This window comes from Ictalurus furcatus, chromosome 22, assembly GCF_023375685.1.
Source record: "Ictalurus furcatus strain D&B chromosome 22, Billie_1.0, whole genome shotgun sequence".
Classification (NCBI taxonomy): Eukaryota; Metazoa; Chordata; class Actinopteri; order Siluriformes; family Ictaluridae; genus Ictalurus; species Ictalurus furcatus.
This window is the reverse complement of record NC_071276.1, coordinates 10,851,635-10,876,356: the sequence shown is the minus strand read 5'-3', so window position 1 is coordinate 10,876,356 and position 24,722 is coordinate 10,851,635. Positions and strand designations below refer to the sequence as shown.

At 39.8% G+C, this 24,722-nt stretch overlaps 1 protein-coding gene across 5 annotated transcripts in view; it reads right to left on the bottom strand.

Moving 5' to 3' along the window:
- The window catches only part of mef2cb (myocyte enhancer factor 2cb), a 67,172-nt gene extending 43,593 nt beyond the window's left edge, over window positions 1-23,579 (bottom strand). The window contains exons 1-2 of one of the 5 annotated variants that reach the window (XM_053653776.1): window positions 23,386-23,579; window positions 12,209-12,323 (exon numbers count right to left, since the gene is read on the bottom strand). The gene's annotated coding sequence lies outside the window, so the exon portion shown is untranslated. Of the gene's footprint in view, window positions 1-10,038; window positions 10,712-12,208; window positions 12,324-23,385 lie in introns of those variants that run through there. The other 4 variants (XM_053653780.1, XM_053653778.1, XM_053653775.1 and 1 more) reach the window with 4 other exon arrangements.
- Window positions 23,580-24,722: the final 1,143 nt, after the last annotated feature.

The window sequence follows — 24,722 nt, the reverse complement described above, 5'->3', positions numbered from 1 at the left end:
TGACAGCGAAAGGGTGGCGGGGTAAACGGGCAAAAAGATAGCGTCTGATTAAAGAGTCCACGCAGCTGTGGCGAATCAACCGGACCCAAACTTTCAAAAGAAAAAAAAACAACTAAAGGCTCAAGAGGGGAGCAAGGAGAAGAGCAACGCTGGCTGGATTTGATGCACTGTGCTGATGTTTAACACTTCAGAATGAGACTGTAATACGGCACTGAGCATTTTGAATTGACTTGAGTCTGTTTCAAACCTCCATATCAGTAACACACACACCATCTATCAGGCCTTCTATTTTGCATATAGCAAACGAGGCATGACCTGACTGATATTGAAAAGTCTGTAAGGTGTATTATATATATATATATTTTTCCTTGAAACATTTGTCAGTGAACACACCGTCACTGCCATTAAAGTACATCTCCTTCTACAAGAGCCTCCTATTGCATGAATAAAACACTTCTATTACGTATTTTATATCACTTTTCCTCTCCGAGCGTCCATTCTGCCATTTTGTAGGAGTAGCTTGTGAACTATGATGTGTTGGTGGATATGGTGGCGGGCCTGTTCGCATTTGCATAGCCTCCTTTCCAGTGTGTTTCTCGTGTCTCGCAGCTGTGGCAGGCGTGTTTTTTTTCCCCCTTTCTGTTTTCTTGCGTGAAATCACAAAAGGGTGACAAGGAAAGTTTGGGTCTTTTAGCCTGTCTGATGCTCTCTGCTGATTAGCCTGGCTTGTGCTTCTCGTTCATTTTCTCCATAATGGCCCAGTGAAAAAAAAAACAAGGCAGAGCAAAACAGGGCAAATTGAAAATAAATAAATAAATAAATCTTTTTTGGGTTTTTTTATGGTTGAAATGAAAAAAGAGAGAAAGAAGGCTACTACGTCTTTGTTTGGAGGAGGGTATCAAAAATAATGACCCTTCTAATTACTGTTATTCTGACGCTAATCGCTAGCTCTCGCTGAATACCGTGTGTTTCTTGATCCGGCTGATAACAAGAGGAAAGAAAACAAGGAGAGGCAAGTGCCTACAGCTAATGGTGTATAAATCAAGTGTGTATGTATGTGTGTTTTGGATTCTGCTCCAGAAGCTTATCCTCTCCATCTTTGCTACTTTTTTTTGTTGTTTTTGTTTTTTTTCGGGTTTGCTTTGGGAAAGTGCATGCTGCGTAGAAGGGGGAGGGAAGCCGGTTCACAAGGCCTCAGCCACTCAGCGCAGAGACATGCACCAATTCCCTCTGCACCCTCTCCAGCTGCACCGTTCACATAACCTCGCCTGTCCCCTTCGGCTAATGATAGCAGAACCCGTCTCTCCCTTCTCTTCCTCTCTCTCCCTCCCTCCCTCAGCTATACTCGCACCCACAGTCTTTTCCACTCCCTTACACCACTGCTGGGCACACATCCCTCATTCCCTCTTCTGTGAACTTTGCTTTCCCTTTTTTGTTGACATGAGTGTGTTTTCCGAGCTACTGGCCCTCCTTTTTTCCGAGTTTCTCCACCCTGAGAAAAGTCCTGAGGTCATTTGACTCCAGGATGGGACTGAGAATGCAAGAGAGACTATTCACTCCAACACCCACCCCCCCACCCCACCCCACTGATCCTCCTTCCGAGCTCACACTGATAACTCTCCCCCCAGTATTTCTGTTATCGTCTTTTCCTCCGACATATCCCTCACTCTGCCTCAGTTTGCCTGGGTCTGCTCCTGGCTGCAGCGTTTGGGCCAGCGCTCCTGCTGCGCATTATCCCAAATAAACAACTCATTACACATGTAATTAACCGAGGGGGCTATTGCAACAGCGGAAGCTAATCCGTGCTAACATTTGTGGAGGGAGATACAGGGGTTGGATGTGTGTGTGTGTGTGTGTGTATGTGTGTGAGGGTTCTCGTATAGCATTGAGAAGGAAGAGGAAGGCAATTGAAATAAATCAAATCCACGTCCCACCGAAAATGAACAATTGTTCTCCCCTTTCTATCGCACTCGCTATCTCTCTTGCGTGCGCTCTGTCGTGTATGGTAATCCCCGTGGATTTCACGGTGCTCTTGTTTTCTGAACAATCTGAGAAATGGGTCATCAACATGCTGCATGGCAGCTTTCTGATTTAAAAAAAAAAAAACTGAAAATAAAGCACTTTCCCTGGTACGGAAAATCGTGTGCTTTCTGCAAGTGATGAGCTTAATTAACACACAGAGTCAGACAGTGAGATGGATAGACGGCTGGGGTGGTGGGAGGGTTAAAATACTGCCTAATTACTATGAACATCCATAGAGCCTTTATCTTTGTTGCTAAAGATGCACTAGATGGTTAAGATTAGATAAGATTAAGAGCTCAAACGCTATGCTTGTTTCAGTACAACTTTCTTTTCCACAAAAGACCTGAAACATTACACCGAACGTTGTGTATATTTAGTCAGAAGTGTGTCTTTCAAAGGTGACAGGAAGTGGGCGCGGGGCCTTTGTCCACTCCGTCTCTCTATCATTCTGGCTGTCACTGTCGCTCTGTCCTTCTGGCTTATGATTCATTGGCTTAAAGAACATCCCTGCAGGAGACACATACAGATCGTGTGAATCTATACGGGTGTTTTCAACGAAATCATGTGCTCACAAAGCGCGTTACACCCAGTATATGTAAAGAGCATTCATTTTCAGTTAAAAAAAAAATTATATTAGGCCACATCTTAAAATCTCCTCAGAGTAAAAACACAACTCTTACATCATATTCCGTCATATTGTTTTCCTGGGGTGGGCGTAAACGACAAAAACACACAAAAGCACGCTGCTTGAAGACGGAAACCTGTGTGTATCTCAACCTTTGGTTTTACTTGGTGGAGGCTTGCCGCCGAGCTGTGAAACACGCAATGCACCAACAAAGCAGCGCCAAATTGTACGAACCATATGTTTAATCAGCTTCATAATATTTTATTCATGAGGTTGTTGCCTTCACGCTCTCTACAACTGGCTGAAAAACTCTTTAAGAAGTTTGCAGTGTTCTACATATACACATGATCCCCACAATGCGTTCGCAAAAGCATAACGTGATGTAATTTCTTGCAATAACCGCAGCGTATTGTCACATCACCCACACCTAGCGTATAGGTAGCGGGTGAGCAACTAAGCAAGCGTATTTCAGTCCACAGAGTTTATGAAGAAATAAAAGAAATGATGCATGTATATACATAAGGCATGTTGTGAACATGGAGCTGATTGAGTCTACGCGAGAACTTTGCTTGCCTTTATTAACGCCTCTTTCCGCACATGCAGGAGTGTTTTATGTGGTTGGGGAAAACTGTACAATATATTTGTAAAAATGAGCTAGACCAAATGAAGCAAATGAGAAACAGGAAGAAGGGGAGAGAGAGAGAGAGAGGGAGAGACACGGGTGCTGGATGTCAGTGGAACTGCTAAGGTAGCCAGAGTCTCGGCATGTATCCCCTCACTTCCTCTGCTATTTATAAACCGATTCGCAGCTCTGGTCCAAAAATAATACAGCGGCCATTTTTAACTCAACAATGCTGTGAGCTCACACAGGTAGCCACGGGACGAGCCGAGCGTGGGCGATCACGAGGGGAGAAAAGTCAATCTCACGGCTGAGCTATTTCTGTCGGGACAGCGCTGTTTAGGAAGTACGGGCCACGGGCAAGCCAGCAAGCTTAATACCATGCCCGTGTTACTTGCACTCTGACATAGGAGCTCCAAGATTGTCAGGGTTGAACACACACACACACACGCACACACACACACACGGTTGTAACCACACAAGGTTATTTGTTTTTCCACTGGGGCCTACAGGAGCAGCTGCAGGTGAACACAACCACCCCCGCAAGTCCACTCATTCAGAGAGAAGCGAGGTCCCTCTCGCTTTCGCATCTCTCTCTCTCTCTCTTTCTTTCTTTCTTTTGATCTTTCTTTCTCTAATCACTCTATTTCTTCTCTCTTCTCCTTGCTGCTCTCCCAGCAAACCTTGAAGTTTCAAATGAAGTGCTCCTCTCATTCATTATGCATACAACTGCACTGCACATTTCCTCTCTCTCTCTTTCTCTCTTTCTCTCTCTCTTCCCCCTTCTTTCCTTCTCTGCTTTTCCAGACAGTGCATCTGTAATAAAATTAATGACATCATTGGCTGCACTTTGGAGGAACTACTGGAAGAAAAGTCATACATCAAAGTAAACACACGGTGCTGCGGACAAGAAAGAAAAGAAAAGGAAAGAAAGGAAGAAAGAAAGGAAGACATCTTTAATAAGCCCATTTGCCCAGTCTATTTCCATCACGTGGTGAGACAAAGCAAAGGAATAAATGATGGACAAGAAAATGGGTGCGGAGCATTGAAAACAATGGTTTTGAAGGACAGAGTGCAAGTCAGCACTGATCGGGTCAAATCCACACCGCGAAGGGCCTGCTCTCTTCCTCGGCAATTTTCTGAATCCAAAAAAAGTGGAAAGTATACTGATATTTAGGTTTCCTAAAAAAAAAAATTAGTGCCCTATTGTTTTTTTTTTTTTTTTTTTTTAAAAACCCACTAAAATTAAACAACAAATCTAAGGATATTTCTATTTGGCAAAGACTCAAGTAATGAAAAGTACATAGATTCCAACATCTAATAAGCTACTTGTTACCTTAACAATGGCGTTAAACAGTGTTATAAAAGTACAGGTGACAGCCACGCCTCAGAAAAGTCATTTATGACACTGTTATAGTGCTGCATTGCTCATTGTATTGACTTTCCCCAGTTTATCACTTACAAAAGAGAGAAAGTCTGACATAACTTATTCCAAGAAAATAAAACACTTTTAATGATTTTCAAAACTTCTTGGAATGAAACAGGTATAGTATAAATGAAAGTTGCTCTGTCTGTGTGCGGATTTAAGGCTGCAGCAGCCTGAAGGAGAGAGAGCCAGAAGCAGAAGCAGAAGCAGGCTCATTTGATGGGCCGTGAGGTGACAGCCTGTTGAAGGGCCCTGTACAGCAGCCACCCCAAACACAAAGGCATGAAGTGTCATAACGCCAGCCCCTCACACGCCTCTACACTCCTTCTCTTCCTCCTTCCTTTTCTTTCTCACTCCCTTCTTCTGCCCCACTCTCGGAGCACGTCCACTGCTGCGCATCCTTTTCTCGTGCCACTCCAGCCCCCTGCTTGGATGACAGGGTGCCGCTGATAAAGGCGCAGGTGACTGTGGAAATATATACAGGTGTGTGCTGCAAAAACAGAGGAAAGCCTGAACTGATGCAGTGCCCGCGCTGCCGAAAACTCAACCGCGAACGGAACAAAAACTTTACCCTTTAGCTCTACACTCAAACTGAAATGGCGATTCACGGCCGTCGCGTTTCGTCCCAGTAGAGCTTTTTCAGTAGTGTTTTTCAATGCTGGCTAACGAGAGTATAGTGCGTGATAAAATAACTGCGTCACAACCCTTTTTTTTTTTGCTGAAAAAGCGGCTCAAGGGCCTCCACCTTCCGAGCCCATTGTGGAGACAGGATCTACTAAAAATATCCCAGCGCTAGTCTGACGGCGGCTTTTCAGATGGATGCTGCTCCTGGCCGGGACACAGAGGGCCCTCTGTCCCCCTCCTTCACTCCCACCAGAGGATGTTACAGAGTGACAGGGCTATGCTGCCCCCACTGACAAAGATAAATTACATTCGCTGGAAAATATTTCAGCATCAACACCCCCCCACCCCACACACACACACACACTTCCTTCTGCATCTCATTTTTTTTTCTTATTTTTCAGCATTTCTTGGGCATTAGCCAGCACTGCGATAGTACTGTGACATGCTAGTGCTTCACCTAGAGTCTCCCTTCCTGAAGAGTGCACTTGACAAACACACTTAGGCTGAACATATAAAAGAATTGTTGCAGTCCTGGGTGGGTTTCGCCAAGTGGTCAGAATGACAGAGAAATCAGAATCTCAGGGAGCATTTTCAAGGTTATATTTGGGATGTCATCTGTTTTTACGCTAGGTTTTATTTCACTTGCAGGGTCTGCAACCGAAAATAAAACAAAAACAAACGGATACGGCCTCAAATAGGAGACCTGGCGCCTTTAATTACTGGAGGCTCGCACTGATCGTGAGCACTTATGTGTATGTCGCTGAAGAGGGAAAAAAGTAATCTACTTAGAAGCTTCTCCATGTAGGGGTGATCCAATATTTAAACACATTCTTCTGTTGTTTCTCTCTCTTATCTGCTCCTGGTCTTCTCTCTCCTCCATTCCCATAACTGTGCATAATCAGGACACTTGGACATCATTTTGAGGAAGGCCAGGAGTTTTCGACTTTTCAGACCACACAGTGCCGTGCATGTGCGTGACACGGTGATCCGAGGAGCGAACAGGAGGTTCCTTCAATACTTTACAGTGCTATTTAGAATGAAACCTCGGCCATACTGTTAGTGCAGCGAGGTTCAGTGCTCGACGTGCGTCGTAAGGATGAGAAGACTGGAGTCACGCTGTCTTCATAACCACATACACATTCACACACACATCAATACGCGCACCGCCTTCTCTATCACACAGCCTCTTTCAAGTCGGCCCTGTCGTCTTTCACAGCTCTCCTCTGTCTGCGCATACACAAACACAGACAAAAATGTACCAAACTCCTGCACAACCACGCCGCCCACCCCACCTCCTGGCCTCCACCACCTCACAGGACTCCACCCAATGGTGTACAGCATGAGAATGAGCCCATAACACATGGTGGAGCTTCGCAAAACAAGCGTCGCTCAGCGCAACGTTATGCAGAAATATTCTGAAATATGTTTTACAATGTAAGCAGACATCAAAGGCTGTTGAATTCCTCGGTGATCTCGCAAACACCACTGCCAAACAAAACCCATATACTCTCTTCCCTGTTACACTGACAGAACATCGCCAGGCATCACTGTTAATTACTAGATAGAGGCGAACGCAGAGACGAAAGTCAGCAGGACAGGATTTTGTACTTTGGGTACGTTTCCTTATACGCTGACGCGTCTTACCCCATTCGAGTGCAAAATTACAGGTCTGAAGCAGGCTTCTTCGCTTTGCGTGTATGTTAAAGCAATTAGACAAAAAATATCATTTAAAAAAATATCTAAACAAGTAAATTTAAACAAATCTCAATAACAGTTCCTGTAAACAAGCTTTAATAATTAATAAAAAAAAGTTTACTTTCATTCTTAGAGTGACTTAATCACCTGTTTGCGCTGGAAACTTACTGAGACATACGCGCTTGCCTCAGAGCGTAAGCATTAAAAATAAACATTCGCTAACCTCGAAGGCAAAGATCATAGAGTGACGGCAAGGCACTCGGAATAAATTTTGCTCAATCGACAGTGAAAATCGTTCGCGTTTAACAAATACATTTACTCACACATGCCACCATGAAGCACTTTATAAGAAGGCTCCCCTTTGTGCAAAAGATAAATAAGCAGTCACAAAACTGCAAGACACACTGATTTCCTTACCTCTGGGCAAGAAAAGTGCAATTACTTCTAATTACTAATTACTGCTAGATCTTGCCAATCTGAAATTGCAAATGGAAACATTTTTGTAAACTCTTTATGCCCTTCACAAACATGTATGGACTATTCCTAAGTTCAACTCTAAAGCGTAATAATGCGGGCCATTAAATCGTTTAATTCTGATGATGGCAAGTTAGCGTTTCAAGTTGAACAGGAATGCCTGTATGATTTCCTCTCGCTAATTAGATCTCCAAGCACAATTCCAATAGTTTAAAAGATGATTAATTAATCATTTCAAATGGAGCTACTGCAAAATCTGAACAACAGAAATCCCAGCAGGTGGTACAGTGTTACAGTACTGTGAGACAGATATATATATATATATACGGTGTGCTCCATGCCCCTGACAATCGGTTTAGGTCCTCTAGCCAATCCTAGTGACACGTGTGGAGCTAATCCCGCTCTTTGGGGGAACTGTTGTCACTGTTGGTTTTGTGAATCGACACTGGCAAAATCCCTAGTGATTTCCCGGAGACGACAGGTCTGAGGAGGACCTCTGTGTGTGTGTGTGTGTGTGTGTGTGTGTGTGAGAGAGAGAGAGAGAGAGAGAGAGAGAGAGAGAGCGAGAGAGAGAGAGAGCTTTCTGTATATCTTCATGTTAACATATTAACATGTGAGTGTGTTCACCTTCCTGCTGGGCAGATTAGCCAAATACTAAATCCCAAGAGAACAACAGGTGAGACAAACATGCCTGCATTTACAGACACACACACACACACACACACACACACAGACACACACACACACAAAGCGCGGCTTCATTGATTGCATTTAATATGTGTGTAGACAGAGCATGTGTCTGAGGTCACATTTGTCTAATAAACACACAGTTTACAGTATAGTACACACTAAAACCACTATGTATATATATATATATATAATTCCAATCATTAAAGTATAAGATAATCATCTCTTCAAGAGGCCAGACTGTAGAATACACTGTATGCTTATGGCCAAACCGTGTTGCACAAAGTTTCAATAAATAAACATATTGCAACGCTCAAAAGTACTTTTCATACTGATCTCCTGATCATACGATGTCATAACTCGTATCATATATTACTCGTAAAACCCTTTTTAATTATTAAATACAAACAGTGATATTTTAATTAAAGGTGTAAAAGGCAACGAGAGAAATCACACTCAACACAGACACACCGAAATCTTATTGCGAGCAATATTTATATTAGAGTTTAATCCCAGAGAGGAAGAACACATTTTATGAACTTTAGGGTTCGCAGACAGAATTTCAAGCAAAATAACTTCTTCAGCTCAATGTGCTGACATATTTCGAACATTCTCCATCACTTTTAGACATGGAAATGTTAATGTACTAAGCTTATTGTTATTTTTTTTTTTTTACATTTAGTAATACTGTCATAGCTATGCGGTGAATTTGTTTTAAATCAATAAGTGCTTAATCAGCCTTAAGTGCACTATATACTTTTTTTTCCAAGTGATATTTTTTTTTCAAATATAAATTATCAATGTGACCACCTTTGTTTCAATCAAAGTAGTAGTAGTAATAATAATAATAATAATAATAATAATAATAATAATAGTAATGAGCTGCAAAATACATTAATAAAAAATAAAAAACTCTTTAATAAATGGAATTGTTACAGTAATTGAAACGACAGTATTTGTGTCCTTACAGCGTAGACAAATATTTTAAAATAACTTGGAAGGGTTCAAACTTTAAATTTAAAATGTGTATAATAAATTAATTAGCTCTTTCATGACATATATATATATATATATATATATATATATATATATATATATATATATATATATATATATATTTTCACCACCAGATCTATAGTAATAATAAGCATCAATAATATGCACCAAGAGTAAAAATAAATCTGAGGTAATAATGTGAAGTTAGAACTTTCTGGAGTTTTCAGCTAGTCATGACAGACACTCGTTTATTAAAAATAAATAAATAAATAATAATAGAAATAAGTGTAGTGTTTTAGCTTCAATAAGTTAGAAGAGAGGAGATGTGAGCAGAGCAGAGACACACACCACTGTGTGTTGTGTTGTGTGTGTGACCCCGTTCATCTGTCACCGTTATATTCTTAATAATAAGGTCATTAAAGGCGCTGTTCTACATTTATATCCCGCTACACTGGGGCTTTACAGACACAATTCCCGTTTACTCTCTTTTTATAAGGCGTTTGTGTAGTTGTATCTGTCAGAACTACAAGGGAAACCCTCTTTGAGTCTTTTCCAAAGAGTACAACATCTTGCGCCTGTATTCTGTGGAGAAATAAATCTCTATTTTGTGCTAAAATGCTAACGTCGCGTGAGAACTGAAATGTAACGGTCGCCTCACGCGAGCCTAACAACTTTTACTTGGAAGTGGCACGCGCAGAGTCGTAGTTAGCTCCTCCACAGTGATCTATAGAATAGTGTAACATAAAAATTAAAAAAATAAATAAATAAACAAACATTTCAGGGACAAGACACAACTAGTCAAACTGTGACTTCGTAACAAGTATGGACGCGAAAACATTGCCATAGTGATTGTCATGTGGCGTTACTTACTTCATTCTGTATGAACTGTGGCCGGTGGAGCGTCCGTCCTTCCCGCCGGAGTGACAGACCGCGGAAAGGCGTCTAGGGAAGCCGGGGTGGACTTGGGACCTTCACTTAGCTCTTTTTTTTTTTAAATCCACCACGGATGGGGAAGAAACTCAAAAAAAAAAACAAAAATAAAAAAAACAAAGAAGATAAACAAAACAACTCGCCACGCGGGCAAGAGTGTCGCTTTGTGTGAAATGAAAACGGCGGCGTGGAGTGTTGTGTCGTGTCGCGTCGCGTTGCGTGAAGCTGGTGTGTGTCTCGCGCCGTTCTCTCGCGTCTACCGGTACAGGCTGCAGCTGAAGGATGTTCAGCTCTGCTCCGCTCGTGCACTTCTCTCCCCCTCAGTCAGCGGCGCGTGCCTCTCCCTCGCCCTCTCCGCGCCACGACAACTAATCGGGTTTACTCATGAAGTGGGGGCGGGCTCACATCACTCCCGTGTTTTAATGAAGGAAAAAAAAACCCCACGCGTAATAACGCCTTATTATCTATCCCTATCTCTATCTCTGTTTCGTACCTGGTGAAGAGCGTGAAGCCTACTCCGGACACCTTTACTCTCGTTTGGGATTAAACAGGGCCGTTGTTCTCGTGCACAGGCCTGAAGAGCGCAGAACTGACGCAGAAGTTTTAACTGCAGGTCCATTAAGTGTACACACTCACAAATAAAGATGGTACATCTTTTCTTCCTGTAATGTGTATCTCCATACCTTCAAATATAGTTTAAGGTATAGCACAGGATATTTAAATGTCATTAAAGGTACACCACGTGCACTTTTTCAGGTAACACTAATACACTTAAAAGTAAAACAGGTACCTTTGGTGGTACCAAAACCAACAGCAAGGACAGGTACAGTGAGTGGTACAGGGACAGGTACTTCTGAGAGTGTGAGAAAGTAAAAATAAAAGAATTACTGTATTTATAGTGTGTGTGTGTGTGTGTGTGTGTGTGTGTGTGTGTGTGTTCAACAGGTAAACTATCTTGCCACTGGAGTCCTGTTTTGTACCTCTAGTCGTCTATCTGTGACGTCTGAAATCTACAGTAGTAGCCTACTGTGTTAAAACTCGTTTAAAGACCATGTCTTTCTTTGAGTGTAGCTATAGTTACATTGTTTACCTTATTGTTTATCTCAGTAATATACTAACCACATCAGGGCCCAGTTCTAATTAGCCACTAAGCATTCCATACCTTTCAATTTAAGATCCGACAAAAGAGAGACAGTAATCATTTGTATAATGCATACTTTTTCGTCGTTGTTATAATCACTACTAAACTATACAACAAAATCCCCAGTGTTACATTAACACTCATTATTATTATTATTATTATTATTATTATTATTATTATTATCCAGGTCCTTGTTTTGATCACCCCATCATGCCCCCCCAACCCGGTCATCTTTCAACAGGTTTCCTTTATCTCTTTTGATTACAGCTGACACAGATGCTAAACATGAACAAGCATGGTGTGATTCGAAAACATTCACTGAATGAATATATCGAAGACAATTCATGCTGAGATCAATTAACAGGCTGGAGTGTTTCATACATGACCAGTGCGCTCAGACTTAGTTATATTAAGATTGTATAGTACCGCTGAGAGGATGATGAGAGAACAGAAACCATGATTATAGTAGTTCTTTCAGTTCCTCCTCAGATCCCGAAACACTGACGTCTGTTTCTATATTTCTTCACAGAAATATTGCATTACTACATCCAGCTTCTTCACAACAGGTCTGTGTTTCTATTGTAGTTCGGCGACAGACAAGCTCAAGTCAGAGGTAAAACATCAAACAGGTTAATGAATTAATCAAAGCAGGTAATCTGCCTGACAGACTGCAACCGGACCTGCTGGGGTCAGTTTACATGGGATCCCACCTCTGGGTCCCAACTCATAGTGAACTTGAGAAGCATTTCGTCTCGTTCTTCACGCGATTCAAATCAATGGGCTGTGGTTGCAGCATCTACAGAACTGCTTTAAAGCTCACAATAATGAAAACAGACTTATAATGTATACCTGAAGTGTTAATGCTAATGACATTTCTGTCAGTTTCATGGGTTGTAAAGCACAGGCGTTGATGTAAGGCAGATATTAGTTGATTTTTCTGCAAGTTTGGAAACTTTAAGTCTCACCCACCACATTCGCAGTTCCTTCAGCTCAATCACTCACTCCTCCAGATGATCACGCATGCAGCCACTCTAGAAACGCCTTTTGGATTTCAGTGTGCGCTCGCGCTTGTCTTGGTTGGCATCTGGTGGAGATGGAAAGAAGAGGAGGAACAAAACAAATTCATTTATGCCTGCAACATGTTTCTGTAGTAGGACCAAAGTGTGCTGTTCAGGTTGCTCAGCATCGAGAGGGGACTACAAAAAAAAATGCTGAGCTGTCTTATGCATATGTATGAGGTGAGAATGACCTAGAGGGAATCAATGTGAGAAGAACTGTGTTTGCCATGCTCAAATTTCACAATTTGGACTCAACATGCTTTGTCAAGTGTTATGATGTTCTTCTGTGTACACATGCTGTCTTGTACACTTGAGAGATAAATATTGTACTACCTTTATGCCCAAACAATTATGATCTATTTATCCAGTTGTTTTTTTCTTCTTTTTTTTTTTTAAATGAAGTCTTGGGAAGCCTTAAAAACGGGATCAGATTTAACATCCTTAGATATTTCTTTGTGTGGACTATGTGTTACTGATCCTACATCAGAGCCTTGATTCCTATGAGTACTCTGGTATGTATCTTTCTCATAGGAACATTTATGTAATGTAGCCTAAATGTGGCTCACTGTCAAGCTTCGGGTGCTTCTACTTTTGGGGATGAAAAATGTCCATGTACATGTAAACAAAATTTGTACAGATTTATTATGGTCAGGTCTGTGGACTTTTGTCTATCTTACTCATTTATCTGATGCCCTGCAGAATGTAGGATTTGTTAAATTGGTGAACCCTGATCTAAATTGCACTAAAAAAATAAAAACGAGGTAAACAATACCCAGTTTTGTCGTGCATGCCTGTATGTTTAGACTATTTGTAGTATCAGAGTAAATGATCTGGTTAAATATTGAAATTGGCCCAGTTGTTAGACTGAAATATGCTTATGAATTGCACACCACATAGTATGTCTCATATGCTATTAATACCTATATACTGTATGTATCTTGATACTAAATAAGACATTTACTCTACACACCGATGCATTTGTTTAACATCATGTGAGATTTCAGCCGGCATTCCAGTGACCAAAAAATGGCAAATGTTATTTGAACGATCCTTTTTTTAACACCTCTTAATCATTCATTCATTCATTTGTTCATTTTGTGACTAAAATATCATATTTAAGTGCCTTCGTTTTTTATATTAGATCTAGCCACTGTGAACCACTGGAGGTGTTACTGTCTTATTGCATTGTTCTTCAGCCGAGCAGTCGTCGAACATCACGTGCGTGTTATTAACATCACATTTCTAAATGGGTTTTGTTACAGGAAGAAAGAAGAACAAGGCTCCTATTTCCTTAGAACATGATAAACATCAGCGCATTTCTCTTGGCAAACAGAAATCATCAAGCGTGTGTTTGCACTGTGTGTATGTGCATGTGTATAATCTGCTCATGTGAAAAGCAATCTGGCTGTCAAAGCTGATAATGTTGTCAAGCACTCAAATCAGAGTCTTCACACTGAGCAGTGCAGCACTGAGGAGAGAACGGCCAGATCACACATCTCACTCTTTCTGTCTCTCTCTCCTTTTCCCCCTCCCCACTTGTTCTTATATCAGCTACAGATTAAAGGAAAAACCAACATCGGGTGTCTTGTTAAGGTGTCAGGTCTTGGCACAGATTGTACAAGTCTCTGGACCTGTAATGGAGAGATGAACATTATTCTTACAAAAGATATTCCCTCAATTTGTGATGATGATGATTTGGTGGTTTTTATTTATTTATTTATTTATTTTTATGAGAGTTCTGTCGGTCCAAGATCTGCCATAGGTGTTCAATTAGGTTTGGAGTCGGTGACTATGAAAGCCATAGGATTTACATCACTTTAATACTTCAAAAAATACCTTGTGATGTGTGGGTGGGGGCGGGGTCATTCTGGAAGAGACCACTCCCATCAGGATAGAAATGTTTCTTCACAGGATAAAGGTGATCAGTGTATTAATTGTTTATTAATTTGCAGTATTTCTTCTTTCCAAGGGTGCAAGTGTACACAAATCATGCCTGGGGTTGTCTCCACAGCTTAACACTTGTAGCTCTTTCCTTTAAATTGAATAATTTAGATAATAATTTGAATAATTAAACCACTTTATAAATAGATAGATTGATGAAGTTGTACTTTCATAACAATGATATAACTCAAAAGAGCAATTTGGTAATCTACATGTTCTGTTGGGCAAACAGCACATCAATACTACCCCTTTGATTCATTATAGATGAACCATGAGCATTGCAACACCAGCTACGCTTTTGTTCAGGTCGTCGCTCTCATTTCAGGCTCTGGGAAATAAAAGTCTTGTGGTGTTCTAGTTAACTGAACAATTGTGAAGTCTTTATCTCCCTTGTCAGTACACCTGCGCTTTGTCCCACTCACCCCAAGACCCTGCCACTATACAGCTAGACCCAATGATAAAAACACTTTTCTTTTTTTTCCCAAATTTCAGAAGTTTTAGACTTGTTATAAGCCCAGGATCTATACATGGTGTTTTTTGGAGTCTTTGTCTTATGGGAGTTGTTAAATGAGTTAAAGATGTTTGACCGAGAGCTTAATACACACCTCAGCCAGAAGGGGCAGTCTAGAGCTTTCCAAATGCTGTCTATCAAGTCAACCTCTTAGAAAAGCAAATAGTTTAATTAATATCAGCCTCAAGTACATTCAATAATGTGGTAATTTCTCTTCTAATGCTAAAAGCAGCATTTAATATGTTTTATGCTTTAATAAACACTGAATATAAGATACTCCATCAAATTTATATGCAGATGCATTTAAATGTATTCATTTTTACATGTCTAATCATGTCTAATCTTGGTAGTTATCAAGAGCATCGCTGCACTTCCTGTTGTGCAGTGACCTGACTTCTCGATTCATTTGTACTTAATAGCAAAAATATAGTGGCAGCTATGACTGACAGTAAATTTTCTAGACCGCTTAAGGGGTTAGGGATTGTGTTTCCCATTCAAATTTCATAAACAGTGCCCTGAATACAAAAATGAGTAGTCAACAAAATGAAGAATAACTGCAACCATTCTGGATTATAATCAGGTAGTATAGTTGTATTTAGGAAATAGCATACCTAAACTTTAATGTTTTATGGGAATATACATTTTGTGTAATTGCCTTTGAAACCCAATTTGTAACATGCAGCAGCCAGAAGCAGCTGGATGAAGTCTCTTTATTCAGCCCTTTCCAAGTCTAATATTCCAAATCCATGGCCAGTTCAGAACACATCATCATCATTGGAGGCAAATTCATAGAAACTTGAATACTAGGTGACTGGCAAAACATGGAGCATGACTTGCATTAAAATGACAGTATAACCAGATGCAAGATCACAGGATTATATAAATGTGGTCATTGTACTGTATAGTAATATGTCATCATTTATTTATAATAACGGCTTGTATGGCAGGCTCTCCACAAACGGATTAAAGTATTATAAGATACAAGATTCCTTGTAAGGAATTGTTTATTTAACATTTTATGAAAGGAGTCTCCAGTGTCCACACTTTATAACCATGAAAGATTAAGCAATTTTTTAAGTCGTCAGGACAGAGGATTTTGTTCTTTTGAGTAACTAGTAACAGTGACTACATTTAAATGCATATCAATATTCTGATATTAATCGGAATTTGGCAATATTTTATCAGATTAAGACAAATTATGATTCCCAACCCTAGAATATGTCTTTTTTTAATTGGAAATTTGTTGCATGTAAACACCTTATTCAGAAAATCCACTGAAAGGAGATATATGCGCATGCTCAGTCCGCAAGGAATTGTGGGTGCTAACAGGTGCTTATCTGTAGGCCCTGTATTTAGGAATGGCAACTCAGACATACTTACATCAAAGGTGTATACAAGAATATTCTGATGCCTGTACGCATATAAACATCATATTCAGAATACGGCTGAAACCTGAATATAGACTTTACATGGAATTTGATGTGCATGTAAACGTAGCCACTGAGAAGCTGCATTTATTTTGTCTTATTACATTCAATAGAGAGAAAAAGAGAGAGGCTGGTAAAGGGGTCAGTGTTTGTAACTGCTATAGGTTAGGAACAAGTTTTTTGTGAACACTAAAATGTAATTTTACAACGTAGGACATGTTATGCTTTAATAAATAAAAATTGTTAGTGTTGGCAAATTCCTGTGGTGTAAGAGTATTAAAACACATCCGCTTCGTGTTGGACTGCATTACACCACCTTGTTGTTAATTATTTTCCTATAAGAGGAAAATCCATGCAACATGTTTTATTCCTTCCATGGCATTTGAGATACAGCTAATTTTAAGAATCAGGATATATATATATATATATATATATATATATATATATATATATATAAAATCCCAATTCCAAAAAAGTTGGGACGCTGTGTAAAATGTAAATAAAAACAGAATGCAATGATTCGCAAATCTCATAAACCCATATGTTATTCACAATAGAACATAGAAAACATATCAAATGTTTAAACAGAGGAAATGTACCATTTTAAGAAAAAAATAAGGTAATTTGGAATTTGATGGATACAACACGTCTCAAAAAAGTTGGGACGGGGCAACTAAAGGCTGGAAATGTAGGTGTTACTAACAGCTGAAGAAACATTTTGCAACTAATTAGTTCAATCAACCCCCATTCCATCAGAGATGCAGGCTTTGAACTGAGCGCTGATAAAAAGCCGGATGGTCCCTCTCCTCTTTAGTCCTCTTTAGTTTAGAGGATACGGCATCCATGGTTTCCAAAATGAATTTCAAATTTCCATTCATCTGACCACAGAAGAGTTTTCCACTTCCACTCAGTCCATTTCAAATGAGCTTTGGCCCAGAGAAGACAGCGGTTTTTCTGGATCATGTTCACATATGCCTTCTTCTTTGCATGATAGAGCTTTAACCAGCATTTGTGGATGTCACGGTGAACTGTGTTCACAGACAATGAGTTCTGGAGGTGTTTCTCAGCCCATGCAGTGAGCCCATAACAGAATGCCTGTTTTTAATGCAGTATCACCTGAGGGCCCGAAGATCACGGGCATGCAGTATTGATTTTCACCCTTGTCCCTTGCGCACAGAGATTTCTCCAGATTCTCAGAATCTTTTGATAATATTATGTACTGTAGATGATGAGACATTCATAGTCTTCGCAATTTTACATTGAGGAACATTATTCTGAAATTGTTCCACAAATTGTAGATGCAGTTTTTCGCAGATTGGTGAACCTCTGCCCATCTTTACTTCTGAGAGACTCTGTCTCTCTAAGATACTCTTTTTATAATCAATCATGTTACTGACCTGTTGCCAATTAACCTCCAGCTGTTTCTTTTTAGTAACACTTACTTTTCCAGCCTTTTGTTGCCCCCATCCCAACTTTTTTGCAACGTGTTGCGGCCTTATTTTTTTCTTAAAAAGGTACATTTACTCAGTTTAAACCTTTGATATGTTTTCTATGTTCTAGTGTGAATAACATATGGGTTTATGAGATTTGCAAATCTTTGCGTTGTTGCATTATGTACATTTTACATAGCGTCAACTTTTTTGGAATTATATATATAGTATGTAAAAAGAGAAATGTAACCATGGGTTTCAAACACGGGGCCTTATTTGGGATTAAGAAATAACATCATCAAATTATTAAAGCATGGATAAAATATATAGGATTCTGTGTCCAGCCTGTTTGGGTTAAAGTGGTTAAGATTTGGATGAATGAATAATGTAAGCCTATTTTTTTTTTCAACTAGTAGCACTTCTGTTTTCCCAATTTTCCCCTTTTGCCAGCCATTATAGCCAACAGTGGTTCGCAGCAATGACATTACAGTTTGTCTCTATTGATAAACAAAGAACTAGCAGCACAGTGGTGAATTCATTAACAGAATAAAATCACATTGCGATCACTGTCTTGGCAGCTCGTTCAGGCTACCACTCTTTAAATCAGTGCTTGTCCTTCACTTGGCAAAACATGGACATGCCTCATGACAACACTGTTCTTTGAGAGCTGCCAGCATGATGGCAATGATTTGCTGCTGCTGTTGTCACATGGCTAATATATGCATATGGAAACTCTCGAAGACATCCAAGTCAAACTTTACATTTAAAACCTTTATAAAACTGCACAAATATACTTTGACCTAGTGATAATCACTCCTATTGAGTATTATGTTGAATGTGTTGAATGTGTATGCTGAATGAATATTATGTTTGATGTGTCTTAACTAATATATTAATATAAACTTTGAGTTCACCTTAACTTTGGTCCAGATGGTAGGTTTGCATGTATCTATTTCCAGCTTATCTCTGAAGTGCAAAAGGAGGTCACGAGGACTCCAGTGTTTATGGAGACTGAAAGTCTGGGTTCATCAGGCAAATAAGTCTGAAGTTCTCTTAGTTAGACAGTCTCCATTTCATCCCAAAACTGCCTCGGGTCCTGCGGCTGTTCCATTCATAGCTATTCATCTGAATTATTTGGATATTTTGTAAAATTACAGTTACTATTCGATGATGGCTCGTTAGCCGTCCTTACGATTTTATGAAAATACAGCAGACTGCTAATCTGTTTAATGTTTACAAGTATATGATAGTCTCTAAGATAAGAGAGAAGGTACTGTCATGTAAGCAGTGCTTTCCCAACCCTTAGTTTCAGCCTAGTATTACGACCAATGGAAATGACGCAACCAAACAAAGATAGACTGAAAGTAATTTTAAATGCAACTATACTGGCTTGGCCAAAAAGTACAGTTTATATCCAAACTCTTGCAATTATGGAACTTTAATGCATTATGGCTATTCCAGTAAATAAAAACGTCTTGTTAACAGCAATATTACTTTGCCGTATTTGACCTTGCGCATCACACTCTCAAAAATCTGACCCTGCCAGACATACAAATGCTCCCAAGGAAAGTTTCTACAACTTCTTGAGTTCCTCCCCTTCTTCTCAGTGTAGTACGGTGGTTTCTTTGTATATTTTAGCCCGAGACTCAAAGTTCCCCTTGTCCGTTGATTGCTTCACATGAGAAAGGCAGGGAGAAAAAAAGAAAAAGAAAAACGCTTCTAATGATTTTTCCTCTTTTGAATGGTTGGAAAGTCATAAGCTAGGTGAAATCTGCACAATTGTTATATTGTGTCAGTAGTTCTTTTTTTTTCTTTTTCTTTTCATAATGGTGGCACTAAAAAAGATGCCAACATGCCACATTTTTCTGTCTCTAGACTCTGGGTGCCAACCGGTGTTTCCTGAGCTTGTGCAGCGGCCCGACAGATGTTGTGTATTATGGACATGCAGTGGAAAAACCTACATGTCCTGGCAAATAGACAAAACTGGCCATACATTACTTACTGGAACAGACAGTATATATATGGAATGCGTGCTATAAAATTAGACCACAGTAAGGCAAATGGACTGTTTCGAATAAATCAAACGCGCTGCTTTGAGGATTTTAATAATTTGCCATTTATTGTTGTCTGACATTTGAATGATAGCTATAATACATTTAAACATGTGTAACACCCTCCTTCTGTTTGCTTTTGCTTCTATTTTACTTTTTCATATTTGAGTCTCCCCCCTCCCTTCATGTCTTTTTCACTCTCTCTGTCTACCTCTTATTCTGCTTTTTCTGTGTTTCTTTTTCTCCCTTTCTTTGGCTGGCCGCAGAAGCATAGCAGTGAAATACAGTATATAAGGAGCTATTGTGCTGCTTTAACCCAGCTGCTCCCAACACCCTTCAGGTGGTAAAGAAAACTCCTCTGCTAAATAATTCAGTCTATGGTGAAGAGCCAGTCTCATGTAGCTCCTCTTACCTTGAGCCCTAAGTCCTGCTAGGCCATGACACTGCGCCCTTATTTCCCTATGACCCGTGAGACTGGAATGTATGTACTACAGGGAGTCTCATGGCACTGGATATTATAACACAACCCCTCTCTGCATGTAATGCACGTTTAACAGTGTTTGAGCCATCCGCTAATAGGCATGCTCAGAATGAGCATGGCAGGTCACAGACTTTACGATGACAGTTTGTGTATTTGTTCTAGCGACTCAGGTACTTTTTAATTCACTTGTAAAGATTTTCTTTGGATTTCCTTACGAAACCCTGCCAGGTCCAATAATTTGCTGTTCAAATAAATTGGAGTTGTGTTTGCGGTGAGATCCACTCACCCTTGATTAACGATAAGAATCTAAAGCCATCTGGGACCATTTGCTGCTAGGAAAACTCAACTCTCCTCCCACACAGGCGACAGAGGTTCTCCCATGGTGAACGTAGATGGATAGGGAACATGTCGTGACATAGCAGTCAGACATGCTTTACGCAGTGCAGTGCAGATTTACGGAACCAGGCGCCGTCTAAACCACTTTTGTGGCATCAGAATCACCCTAGACTCATTCTTATTCAAACAGGATCAGACATCAGGCAGGTAAAGAGATTAGCCTGAGATCAAAAGGTGCTGAAGTGTCATGTTTTGTAACTGTAAGAAAGAAAGAATGAAATAAAGAAGTAAAAAAGAAAGAAAGAAAGAAAGAAAGAAAGAACTTGGGGCCTAGGATATACCACTGGCATGGAATGCTTCATTTAAATTATGAACAAATAAAAAAAAAAAACACAGAGGGCAGTGGGACGGTGCCCAGTTTGATCCTGATCTGGGACTACAGTCTGTGTGGTGTTTCCCATGTTCTCCCCATGTTTGTGGGTTTCCTCCAGGTTCTCTGGTTTCCTCCCACCTCTCAAAACATCCTGGTGACTCTAAATAGCCCTTAGGTGTGAATAAATGTATATGTACATGGTGCTCTGGGATGGACTGCTGTCAAATCCAGAATGTATTCCTGCCTCCACAGTGTTCCCGGGATAGGCTACGGATCCACCATGACCCTGACCAGTGGTTAGTGATGATTGAATGAACGAATGAATGAATGAAATAATTAATAAATGAATGAATGAACACACAGAGACAAAAGAATTACAGTAATATGGCTGTCATTGCAACCATACTACAATACTATGGAAGAAAGTTACTTTTCTTTCCCCTTCATCACCATGACTGTTTCAATGTGTTTAATATGTCATAGTTAACTAGAAATTTAAATATGTTATATATGAAATACTTACTTGACAGACTATAATATGGGCCGTGTAACTTAAGAAGATGGCTTCTGGATCTGCAAAAGGCAACATGGTCACTACTGCAAAAGCCATACGCCGACTAGGATTAATATAAATAGACGTGGGGGTTCCTTTCTGTTTCAACAACAGGGTTTCATGATTAATGGTGTATTTATTCAAAAAGGACAGGTTTTAGTTCAGAGTTTGAAATCACTACAGCTTTACTGTCTTGGTCACTTGCTTGTATAATCAGTAGTTAATACTAGAACTACTATTGTTCTAGTAAAGCATTCTCAGTCGCTGAAAATTTCTGAAAATACAAGCCTGAAAAGAGCTCTGAAAATGGTAAGAACACACACAAACACAAACAAAATTTCTACACAGCTACCGTTGAGGCGCCAGATAGTGACTCAAAGGGCCGAGAAAGGATTCGACGGCAAAGAGTGCACCTTTTTTTTTGTTGTAAGAAAACAACAGCGCTCTTCCCCAGCCACCGTTCTGATCAAAGATTTGTGTGACGGGGAAGGGGGAGTTTTCAAATGAGGAGCAGGGGAGCTTTTGTAAACTGGGTCATAGTTGCTTTGCCTCAGTCTCCTAGGGGAAGCGACACGGCACTGCCTGAACACCCAGGAAGAGAGGGATTAGATGACAGAGATCTCGTCAGTGGCACTTCTTCCAAAAAATGCTGCATCAGAAATATAATTTTGCGATTGTAAATGAATCTTATGTATGATTGTGGGGGTGGAGGGTGGGTTGATATTAATATTTGTTTTCTGTTGATTTATATCATAACTCATTGTCACACTTTTATTGAGTTTATTTAATTGCATTTCTTCTTCTTTTTTGGCATGAAGACTATTTAATCATTTCATCACTTGTTCACATGAAATTAAGTCCATTATTAACTGGTAGAAAAGAAACATTCATAACACTTCACTGATTTTGCTATAGTGCAGTATATTACAAACATTTAATTCGTTCCTAAAATCCTTCAGAAATGTTCACAAAATCATGTTAGGCCACTCTTACCACTCCTAAACGTTTATTTCAACAGCTTTCCTTGAAATACAAAGACTAGAGAATGTTCGATGCTATGAACAATGAACAATACTGTGCTCCGCACATGTGTACGTAACAGAAACCTATTTTTAGATTTATATGTTCTATTTCCAAAATACTTTCGGACTTATCCGTGTCGATATTTACACTAAGCATAAGTTATAATATATTTTTCGATGTTGGTTGGCGCTCCATGTCACAGAACTTTCTAGAATATAAAATATTACAGATTCTGCCACAGTCACTGAGGCTGCTATCATCACACTAATTGACTCTAAAGTTAAAAAACACCAAAGGATTTTATGCAGGTTTTTCAAGACTGTAAAAAAAAAAAAAAGTGTAATCTTATCATAGACATACTGTACGCTTAGATGATCAGAGATCCTTGTGTGAATATCACATTAATTTAGTTTTAATTCTGGCTCCTAGAACATGTTAGATACAACAAATGTAGGCTAAGATCCCTTGTGTGATTCCATTTTATTACACTTTTTCATAAATATTTCATATTCTCATGTGTTTCTCTCTCTCTCTCTCTCTCTCTCTCTCTCTCTCTCTCTCGCTCTCTCTCTCTCTCCAAGCTAATGAAGTTTTATGATTGTGGTATGTCTTGTGCCTCATTTCACTTCAGAATATGCAAAATCCATGCTAGATTAATACATTGAATACTTATAACATATAATAACATACCCCAATATATGATGACATGGCATCCCATCAGTGCACTGAATAATTTAATGTTGTCCTTGATGTACCTATACCTATTTTGTCTTATATGTTTAAGCATCTGCTTCACAGCAGTACAATCCTAAATATGAATAATATTTAAATGACAAAATACCAGTAATTATACTATCAACATAACTGTACCAGCTATAACAGAGTCCCAAAACTTTCCATGGGCACAATTTGCTTAACTAAAGTGGAAGGAGGAAAGGGAAAGTTGGGGGAGAAAAACTCACCCGTGTCGTTTTTGTGCTTTTCCAGGAAGTCACACCCTCCAGTTCCTGCTGTGGGCCAGGTTAATCAAACATTCACTAGACTACACAATATTTTACACACAAAAAAATGTCCTGCATTAATTAAGCCAGACCAGCTGGCTTTGAACGGTAACCACCCGATTTGGGTTGTCTCCCCTGATCCTTTTTCGCCTCTGAACAGGGTGTCATACACACACTTCGACATGAAGACCATACCCCCACCCTCCAGCCCGCAAAAACACACACCCTGTGCCAAAAAAAGCGACCTGTAAGATTTGGGGTCTAGAGACACAAGCATTTGGCAATGCCCATTCTCCACCTGCTCATGCCACTCCAGGCCAAAGGGTATATTTAGTACTTTAGAGGTATCAGTATCACCCAGACCTTTGTCACTAGTGGAATTCATGCCCAGGATTACTGCTCACCCCTATCCCACTTCAACTGAAAGCATGCCAGAAAGAAACAAATCCACATTCTGTGAAATCCACTAACCAGGATACGTGTATGATTCATCCTCAGCATTCAGAAAGGTTGATAGACAGTGTTAGTCCAATTAAATTATAATATGTTACCATATGGCTAGTTATTTTTGTACGTTTTAGGTATGCCAACCTTCCAACCACAACTATCCAATGTCACATTGATCGGTTGTCGTTTATTTACCCTTGAAAGTGCATGCTTTACTGTTTTACACTGTTTCCTATCATCGGCTTCATATGCACTTTCCAAAGGAATATTCATTATAGTCCAGCTTTCCCCGAAATAGCAGAACCGCGCGGAATTCGCCTTTCCCGCATCAAACAAGAATTCCCAGTGGGTCCGGGAAATCCCATTCTCTTCGGACCATCCTATTTGTATCGACCCAGTAATAGTATTTACAGTGTCCAAGGGATTTCAGCCCATTGGTGGTTTTGTTTTAGTATGACGGAATCATTGTTGTTATAGGTGGCTAATGTTACACGAGTGTAATGGGGATGTAATTGCTGTAAAATGCAGGACAAAAAGGCATGAAATTGTACAGTTACTGTAATAACAGTGGGGACAGAGTGCAGCTCTAGGAAGTGACAGGATTGTAGGTGGAATCTTTGAAGATAAGCAGGCAAGATTTCAGTGATATTAATCTTAAACGTTCATTTCTCAAAACCCCTTCCACCTTCTTTTTCTTTTTAACAAAATGTAGGTTTCAATGGTAAAAAGGCTCTTTATCCTAAATGCCGTGTTGTCTTCCCCTTTATTTCTCTCTATCTGAAATGCTCTGTCGATAGCATGAACTCATGCCCTGTACGTTATTTATAACCAATATAAGAAAGAGAGAAAGG